At 41.4% G+C, this 10,556-nt stretch overlaps 1 pseudogene across 1 annotated transcript in view; it reads right to left on the bottom strand.

Annotated features, from left to right (window-relative positions):
• The window catches only part of LOC310824141 (cytochrome P450 3A27-like), a 37,916-nt pseudogene extending 36,182 nt beyond the window's left edge, over positions 1-1,734 (bottom strand). Inside the window, exons 1-3 of the transcript in view lie at positions 1,664-1,734; positions 1,401-1,494; positions 1,093-1,139 (exon numbers count right to left, since the gene is read on the bottom strand). The product of the transcript in view is annotated as a cytochrome P450 3A27-like (transcript). The remainder of the gene's footprint in view (positions 1-1,092; positions 1,140-1,400; positions 1,495-1,663) is intronic.
• Positions 1,735-10,556: the final 8,822 nt, after the last annotated feature.

Here is a 10,556-nt window from a genome sequence, read left to right as displayed (position 1 = left end):
TCGAATTTATAGAAGGTATTCCCGCAAACTTTAATGATGAAAATCTATTCCCACGGAACCAACACAATCTTTTAGTGGTAGATGACTCCATGGATGTGGGTGGCAATCATGAAGAATTAATGAAAGCGTTCACAGAATATCGACATCATAAAAAATTGAGCGTATTTTATCTGCTTCAGAATTTGTTTAATCAAGGGAAACATTCGCGCACGATTAGTTTAAACACTAATTACATGGTGCTGTTTAAATCACCACGTGATAAAATGCAGATCCGGGTTTTAGCTCAACAAATGTATCCCGGCCTGAAAAAATTCTTTTTAGAAAGTTATGAAGATGCTACAAGGGAACCGTATACATATTTAATCGTTGACCTGCGTCCTAATTGTCCAGAACCCCTAAGATTGAGGAGTGGAATACTCCCTGGAGAGTGGCCGGTGGTCTATCAAACTAAAAAGTGACAAGAGACTTTTTAAATAAATAAACAATGTCTCAACGGATGAAAAGAAACCTTCCCATTTTAAAAGCTTTGCTCGCTCTAAAACCCTCTGAGAGAAGAAGTTTTCTATGTAGAGGGTCGGAAGATCTCATACTAGCCCTGTGTGAGATTGCATTAAATGTTCGTAACACGCCACTCGGCGACTTTCCAGTCGCCCTCCTTCTCCCTCGAACGCCGAGGCACACACATCTTAAACCATCTAGTCAACGAGGCTTCATTTGCAACAGGTGTGCAACGGAGCCTCGCCGACGTCACCCTGGCCACGGTCCTGTAGCTCCCTCTACAGGCCGAACGCTGCATGTCCCCCCACAGGGACCATACTACAGAATACTTAAAAGCTTAAAACTTAAATCGCTCAATAACAGATTCAAATTATTAATGTGGAAGCATGAAATTGTTGCTTGGGCAGTGTACATTGCATCAAGACAGATCATTTGTCTTGGTGTACGAGACCATTTCGTCGGTTGGATCGTCTGTGTTTGTGAAAATCGCACGGTGTCCGCCTGGTTTAAGAGTGTATACTGTAGACACTGAGAGATACATATATCCATCATAGTTAACAATAACCAGGATCAGTTTAGCAGACTCAGCCCCACAGTTTCCCATATTTCTGGAAGCTCTCTGTGTCAAAATTGGTGAAACCACCCTGGGAACAAAAAACAAAACAAAGAAATAGCCAGTTCATAAATGCTTGTCATAAACCTGAACTGTGGCTTAGTTTATGATGGCCCTTTTCCACTACAGACCGGCTCGCACTCCTCTCTTTTCGTTTTCGTTCAAAAGCTTTATTGCCCATTTTTCTGGGTAAAACAATTCATATTCAGCTCCCATGGCTTTCACCACAACAACACACATCATGGATGAGTCTACAATGTTGTTGTTTATGGGCTTAATCTCTACAAACCTTCTTATATCCCATCATCGTCCCGAGGAAAGGGATGGGTTTGAGACAAGGAATGCCTAGTTTTTTTAATATTCCATATGGCCAGTATCCATACCTGGTCAGAACAAATATAAATCAACAATCTGACTTGAAACAAAAGCAAAACGATCAAGTCATAGGTATCATTGAAACTGTTAGATAACTGTAATTATCAATACTATCATTTGTATGTATTATCACAACTAACTAACTAACAAATAATATTTTTTATTAAAACTTCTTACACTACGATCAGAGTGATGAGTAAGGCAAGGAGAGTCCATGTCTCGGTGGAGAAGTACGGAAGGTAACCCATCTTTACAGGTTCAATCGCTTCTTCTGAGTAACCCCGGACACGTCTGCTGAAGTGATTATTTTATCCCATCATGACACCTGTGTTTCAGATCATGAAACACAGGCGAAAGAGTATGTGAGAGGTGAAGTTGAAGCCATGGCTAGTGAATGATTGAAAGGATCCCTGCGCAGAGGGCAACACTCAGTGATGTTATTGTCGGCCTTTATCTTAACATCCTGCTAATAGTTGCTGCCTGTTTGATCCCTATCGGGTTTTAATAGTTTGCAGACCCATTGATTCAAGAAGGACTATGGGGCAAATATTTTTGGGCAAATATTTTCTTTCGAGTAATACTGAATTTTACATATTTGAACTCCTCTAAAAATGTGTTATGTTCTTTACATGTATGCACTTGTTTTATATCATTGGCTCCTAAAAACAGTATTTCAAAATACTAGTTCAAAACACATCACATATTACAGTAATGAAGCAACTGATTAACATGAATACAGTGCTCTTCATAAGTATTGGAAAGAGGAAGCATTTTCTGTTCTTTTAGCTCTACACTTGGATTTGAAATCAAACAAATATTATGGGGTCAAAGTAGAGATTCTCAACTTTAATTCAATGGGTTTTTAAAAAAACATTTGTAAACATACTCCCACTATTTCAGGGCTTCAAAAGTATCATATAATGTCCAAATAAAGTACTAATGTTTCGTATTAGGTCAACAATCTGCCTGAAGTCTGCGACCCCACCAGGCACTATCCACTATCCACTATCCACTATCCACTATCCACTCATCTTTAGAAAATCATTGACATTTCCACATGGTATTGTGTCATAGAGTAGCTTCCCTACAGCAATATTATCTTGACATTGGGATCCTTTGTCCAAACCATATTTCAGGGTGTATGTTTGGTTGCAGGGGCCCAGGCTGTGCTCTCTGACTGCTCCAACTGTAGTAGACCCTGCAGTGAGGAAGAGGTCAACATGCTGCAGTACCGTCAGCCAATCACACACAAGAACCAACAGATCGCCAAGACCTCCATTGAACCATGCACGCACGCACACACACACACACACACACACACACACACACACACACACAAACACTGTCTCAACAGCCCCTTCCTTCACTCTCACTCTCTCTCTCTGTAGGTGGGTCAGGCTGCGTATTCAGCCTCTAAGGGGGGTATTGTTGGGATGACTCTACCCATCGCCCGAGACCTGGCACCCATGGACATCTGTGTGGTCACCATCGCACCCAGTCAGTAAACACACACACATACATACGCACTCTTTCACACACTCCTCCCCCCCCCCCTTCCTCTCCATATCAGACAACCTCTCTCTCCCTCTCCTTAGGTCTGTTCTCCACTCCTCTCCTGGCGGGTTAACCTGAGAAGGTGCGTTCATTCCTGGCCCGCCAAGTGCTCTTCCCCTCGCGCCTGGGAGACCCTGCAGAGTTTGCCCACCTGGTGACATCACTGGCTGAGAACCCCATGATCAATGGAGAGGTCATCAAACTGGATGGAGCTATCCGCATGCAGCCCTGAGAGAGAGTGAGTGTGTGTGTGTGTGTGTGTGTGTGTGTGTGTGTGTGTGTGTGTGTGTCTGTGTGTGATCCAAGGTATACCACTGTGACAGCTCCGATGTGTGTGTGCATGTGAGGTGTGTGTTCATGTCTGGTACTCCAAGCTCTGCTGTACTGTACGCTCCATGCAGTTTTGTTTTGTTTTGTAAACTGATCCAGTAATAAACTTCTAATGAGTCTGAGTCTCTCCTCCTCTGTGTCTGTGTAAAGTGAGGTCAGTAGGAGCTAATAGGACAAATGAAACAAGAATGAGCCTTATGAGGCAAGTGTACCTTCATTTCTCCTATTAGAAGTGAATAGAACGCCTGGACACAGGAAATGCTAAATGCTAAAGCTCTCATAACATCACACCTGCACCAGTGTGTAGCTTTATGTACATGTCATCCACAACATTTGAGTGAAGGGAAAGGGACACATTTCTTTTGGAATGGAAAGGAGTCGAGGTACAGTATCTTGGTATACACACGTTTGCTCCAGTTTTGTACCCATTGACTGTGACCCTGTTTGTGTAAGAGGCTAGGGCTGACCCATTCTGATTCAAGATGTTTGTGTAAAAAAGGTATTTATTGCATATATTGTCCACTAAAAAGCAGATGATGGTACAAGTGTAAGGGACCAAGTGCTCCAACCTCAGTCAAGCCTGAAGATCATTCCATATCTGAGGAGCACAGCAGCTAAAAAGTTCTTCTCAATTCTGTAATCACTTGTAGCACATTAAATAGTAACAAGCTGCAAGTTTGATCGCCACTAAGTCGCCATAAAAGCAATGATGTGAGGTAAAATGGGAGTTTTAAAAGAACTGCTTCATATACAGATGAAATCCAATGATAAGCCCTTCTCAACGTCAAAGAATCCCAACCCACAGACTGATACAAAAGACAATGGTGGGTACAGAAAACATGCCTACAAATGAACTGCAGAGCAGAGTGATAAATCGGGTCTAGTGGTTTAAGAATTGAGGCTGTCGTGTGATTTTAAATTGTGTCACCATAATCACGGACAGGGAGGAGCGTTGCCAAGACAATCTTCCTCCTATTATCAAAGGTGAAGCAAGACATTTCTTTACAAAACAAGTACAAGTCTAACTCACAAACTCTTGATCACTTTTTCAACATGTATTTTAAAAGTGTATCATCTATGTAAATGCCCAGGTACTTATAATGGGGAACTTGTTCAGTTTGGGTTCTTTTCAGGGTACAAATATGTTGATCATTGTAATCAATATTATGGCATATAGAGAAAAACATAACAGACCTCATGCATACCTCTTCAAATTAAGGTTTACCCAGATTGTTTCTAATCTAACCCATGTGCCATGTTTTTTCTTCCTCAACTTGTAAATGTAAAAAACACAAACACCACCACTTTGTCTTTTTGTGGTGTTAGGAATACAGACCTCACAGATAAAAATGTTTTGATAAAGGTCATAAACCGAAACGTCGACACAATAAATAAGCAGAGGTAACAATCGTGTGTGCAGGAGTATTCATTTTTTACATACCTTTTCTTCCTAAACTCATCATCACTCAACATAGTTTACAGCTATGCAACTTGTAAAATACAGCATTTCAAACATGACATACAGTTTGCCTTTGAATATGACTTTAATGAAAGAGAATTGAAACGGCAAGTGTAGTTATAGTGGTAGTATGCAGGGTAGTTATTGTGGTAGTAAGTTTGGGATAGTTGTGGATTTCCAGAATTGTCTCTGTGTTGAAATATCTGTAAGAGAAAAATTGTCTTATCATTTGTATAGATAAAATCTAAATTATTTTGAGGTGATTTGAGAAGCCAAAAGGATCATGATTAGAATGCTCTGTAAGCAGATAATGGAGGGCATACCTGTATTTTGTTTCCCTTTATGGAAAGCCCTCTCCATGCTCTCTCTGGCAAACTCCAGGTTCGCCGCCATTACTCTTTTCTTTTCAGTCTTCTCCTTCTCTCTCTCCATTTCTGTCTTCATCCTCTTCACGACATCTTCTGTAATCTTTGTCATCAACTCTTTCACTTCCCTCTCCCTCCTTTCCACCATATTATTTATCATCCCATCCATCTCTTCTCTCATGCGTTTAACGTCATCTTCTTTCTCCTTCAGGATTTTCTCCATCTCTTTCTCGACCACTTCTACTCTCTTCATTGCCTCCAACTCCTTTTTCATCCATTCAATATCCTTTTCTTTCTCCTGTTCATTCCTGTTTCTCTGTCTCTCCTCCTCTGCCCATTTCATCACCTCCATCCTCTCTTTCACTTGTTTCACCTCCATTTCTTTCTCCTCCAGGATTCTCTCCATCTCTTTCTCGGCCTCCTCTACTCTCTTCATCGCCTCCAACTCCTTTCTCATCCATTCAAAATCCTTTTCTTTCTCCTTCTCACTCCTGTCTCTCTCTCTCTCCTCCTCTGCCCATTTCATCACCTCCATCCTCTCTTTCACTTGTTTCACCTCCATTTCTTTCTCCTCCAGGATTCTCTCCATCTCTTCTACTGTCTTCATACCCGCCTCCATCTCCTTTCTCATCCATTCAATATCGTTTTCTTTCTCCTTCTCAATCTTCTCCATCTCCCTCTCCATCTCTGTCTTCATCCACTTCACGACATCTTCTGTAATCTTTCTCATCTCCTCTTCCACTTCACTCTCCCTCCTTTCCAACATATTCTTTATCACATCCATCTCTTCTCTCACGTGTTTAACGTCACATTCTTTCTCCTCCAAGATTCTCTCCATCTCTCTCTCCATATCTTCGACTCTCTTCATCGCCTCCAACTCCTTTCTCATCCATTCAAAATCCTTTTCTTTCTCCTTCTCACTCCTGTTTCTCTCTCTCTCCTCTGCCCATTTCATCACCTCCATCCTCTCTTTCACTTGTTTCACCTCCCTTTCTTTCTCCTCCAGGATTCTCTCCATCTCTCTCTCCATCTCTTCTTCTCTCTTCATACCCGCCTCCATCTCCTTTCTCATCCATTCAATAACCTTTTCTTTCTCCTTTTCAATCTTCTCCCTCTCTCTCTCCATCTCTGTCTTCATCCTCATCTCCTCTTTCACTTCCCTCTCCCTCCTTTCCACCATATTCTTTATCATCACATCCATCTCTTCTCTCACACGTTTAACGTCGCATTCTTTCTCCTCCAGGATTTTCTCCTTCTCTCTCTCCACCTCCTCTACTCTCTTCATCACCTCCAACTCCTTTCTCATCCATTCAATATCCTTTTCTTTCTTCTTCTCATTCCTGTCTTTTTCTCTCTCCTCCTCTGCCCATTTCATCACCTCCATCCTCTCTTTCACTTGTTTCACCTCCATTTCTTTCTCCTCTAGGATTCTCTCCATCTCTCTGTCAACCTCTTCTACCCTTCTCTTCATCACCTCCATTGTTTCGGTCTCCTTCTCACTCATCTTTAATCTCTCTTCGCTCTTCTTTACCTCCTTCTCTCTCTCCTGCACCACCCTCTCTCTCTCCTCCACCTCCTTCTCTCTCCTCTTCATCTCATTTCTTGTTTTTTCCATCTCCCTCTGGAAAGTCTCCTCCATCTCCTTTGTCACTTTCTCCACCTCCTCCACCTCTTTCGCCTTTATTTCCAACTGGACAATCCTCTCCTCCAAATCCTTTTTGTTATTTTCCTGAGTCTTTTGAATGCGACTGAGTATTGCATTGCATTCATTCACTTTCTCAGTGTCTCTATCCAACACTTTCCTCTTCCTCTCCATATTATCTTTAAGATGGTTGACTATCTTCCTCTTCCTCTCCACCATTTCTCTGTCCTTGTCCACCATTTCTCTGTCCTTGTCCACCCTCTCTCTCTCCTCCTTCAGCCTCTCCTTCTCTGCATCGGTGTGCTCATTCACCTTATGCAGAAGGTTTTGGGCTCCCTCCACCTCTTCCGCTCTCTCCTCCATCTCCCTCCTCCAACCCTCCTTCTCTTCCTTTCTTTCTTTAGCCACTCTGGCCCTCTCTCTCGTGTGCCTGGCCCGTCTTGATGTCCTCTGTGGGAGTGGGGTGTAGGCTGCGAAAGCTGCCGGTCCTGCTGCCTCCATCATCAGGGCAGCCTGATCCTCTTTACACTCCTGTGGACATACAGTGAACACACTACAGGTGCAGTCTCGAGAATGTCTCTATGAATGTATTTGTCTTTTCTGAGTATAAAACCATTCAATTGTCTCCAGTGATCTTTACATATTGTCTATGTTTAGCCATCCTGAATGGGGTGAGTGGGTAGTTATCAAATACAGTAGCATAGGGCTTTGAAACTTCCTGATGGAGATGACAGACACAATGACAGGGAAACGTCAAGAAATATGATTGCGTTAGATAACAGGCTTCCCTCGCAAAGAGATTGCGGTACCTCACAATGTTCTCAAGAATAGGCTGTTGCGTTCCCAATTTCCCAAAAGGGGCTCTCTAGTTTTGCCTTTAAAAAAGGCCTACATCTACCTTTTATTCAACATATCCGACACAATTTATATTGCAAATCATGTAGGCCTGTACAGTAAGTAATTGTAGGCCCTTTGCAAAGTCAACTTACGACTTACTTAAGGAAAGGTCCTGTCGATTAAGACCTATTAGTGCCAACTATGTTTGGTTATATTTTAGATAGGGCCTACCTGAAAACATCAAATTAACCATTTTGATATTGTTCTGTCAATCATCTTTCTTCGATAGTCCATCCTCTATAGGTTATTTATAAAGCTGTCTCGTTTTAATGTTGATCTTTAAAATGGTTGATTTTGCAGCCACATTTCTCTCTGTAACAACGATTGAGCTCGTCCCGTTTCACTTTTTAGGCTGTTATGCTGCTCTTTCACTGACAAACAGCTGTTTTTGGAATTAAGCGCTCACCGAAATTACCGCGATTTGACTTGATGTTGGGATCAAACTGTCTGCCGAGTCGGATGAATTACTTCCCAGAGATCTAACAACAAAGAGTAGCCAATTAAGGGTATTTCTTTGCAGTAGGTCTAGGTCCTGATTGTGGGGGAAATGTTGCTTTGAATTGTAGGCTACTTTGACTGGACGATAACATACGAATACAAACAAGTGTACAGTAACATGTTGTCACCACGGATGATAGAGCTTGATTTGATTAAATTTGATTAATTTTCAGCCCTGCTTCTTACAGCTTTGCGTTTACTTGAAGGCAGTTCACGGACTTGAGGTAGGCTGAAAATATACAGGAGCTTGTCGGCCTAGTGCTTATTCGATTAAGGTAGGGGGGATCTGCGCGAAGCCCACACATCGTGTCGCTCACCGGCCCCGCAGCCCACAGATCGACCGGCCCACCAGCAGCCATGGCACAGCCCTTTACACAACATTTAGGCAGCACCCCCTCTCGAAAGATACATCCTACGTCCTTGGACATTTGGCCCAAGTATTGGGGCAATTTAATGTAAAGTATTCCCGTTTATTTAAACTAAAATAGAGCAAGGCAAACTTACCTGCGGCGGGTCCCACCAGTTTTTCTCCATTGTGTTGAAATGTAATTGAATCTATTTCCACTAATGAGCGTACCACATTACAAATGACAATCAGCAAAGGCTATTTGACAACAACTGGAGGTTCAAGTGACCAAAGTGACTTTTACATAAATTTACGTCATTGCTAGCAGCGTCATCAAGACAACAGCATTATGACGCAGGAGATATTTATTTGATTACAGATATGCTCATGTTGTTTCTTGGAAAATATACGTCTTTGGGATTAATCATCATCATATTATTAATTAATAGACAAAACACAGACATAGATATAGGTATATAGATCAGTGGTAGGGGCTCGGGGTCGTTTCTGGACATGGCCCTCCATTGTAATTTACATTTACATTCATGGCATTTAGCAGACGCCTTTATCCAAACCGACTTACAACAATACATTTGTTTAAGTAATTGAATCATCTATCCAACAGTCATCATAAGACAAAGTAATCAATGCTCACACCAGGGGCCATAGGCAGTCGGCTATTTCATTTTATTTGTATTAGCAGGAGAGAACTTGTACAAGGGGGGTAGCGGGGATGAAGAGGTCTCTGGGTGGGGTTGGGGTTAGGGTTAGTATAGGGGGGGGGATAAATGGAAAACATACTCGTGGTTCAGGTATTAACTGCCAACTGAACTTAGTTGGAACAATACAAATTACAATGTAAAACAATAACAATATAATATCAACATTTCAGTATTATATCAAAATAATGATTTAGAAATATGGTACAACCTGTGAGCTGCCTGGTTGCCTTGGCAACGGTAAACTACAGCGCTGTTCATCAGCGGTTCGGGCTCTGGCTCTAACCGTCTACCTTCTCTTAACCGTTAGGAGAAAACGAAGAAAAACAAAGAAAATGTAAACTACAAAACACTCTAACATTAAATCCTACACATACATCTGTATCAGTGGAGTCAGGCAAACGTTACACCAGACTCCCTTCGACATGTTTTGTCAGGTGTCATTTGACAACAACCACTCATCGTAAACGGCAAACTAGTGCTAACTCGTCCTCGTTTAGGATACCAAGCTAGCGCAATTACCGCTAATAGACTACAAACTTCATATGCTACTATGCCTAACGGTACACTAAATAGAAAGCCTACATTAATGACAAACTGTATTAATGCTTATGCTTAAGAATAAATGGAAAACACACTAGTGAGTCGTCTGGTCCTCAGTCTTTACTGGTTCAGGTATTAACTGCCAACTGAAGAACGCAGCGCAAGCCACAGCTTATATACCCGCAGGTGATCTAGTGCCTTTTATACTCCAAATAGAAATGCGTGAAATTGAATGGGGGGAGTCTGTAAACATGCAAGATAAAGTGCATACATATAAAATAACACATTTGGGCGATTCTTCAACTACAGGCACTTTTGGCCTTGTGAACTTGAGGGGAAAAAAAATGTTCAAATCTAAATTGTCACAGTCTAATAGGTTAATATAAGTAGTCTAGTTTCATGATCCATAAGAGAACGCACTAACATTACAAGACAAATTGATGTTTTTTTTACATATTGTCCGACCCGCATTGAACAAATGTAATTTCCATCATATGTAAACATTTGATTATTATTTTAAAAAAGTATGATATACATAATTTCTCAACAGTGTAAGACCACTTTCACACATAGTTTTACCAGTTTATACCTATATTGCAATTACCATACATTTGTGGATTAGGTAAATTAATTGAGATGAGGACCAAACACAAAGCTTACATCAACCACAACCTGAAATATAATATTGGATTGGTTAGATACATTTCAGGAAATAAC

Source organism: Argentina silus (genome assembly GCF_951799395.1).
Source record: "Argentina silus genome assembly, chromosome: Y".
In the NCBI taxonomy this organism is placed as follows: domain Eukaryota; kingdom Metazoa; phylum Chordata; class Actinopteri; order Argentiniformes; family Argentinidae; genus Argentina; species Argentina silus.
This window is presented reverse-complemented; position numbering and strand designations above follow the sequence as displayed.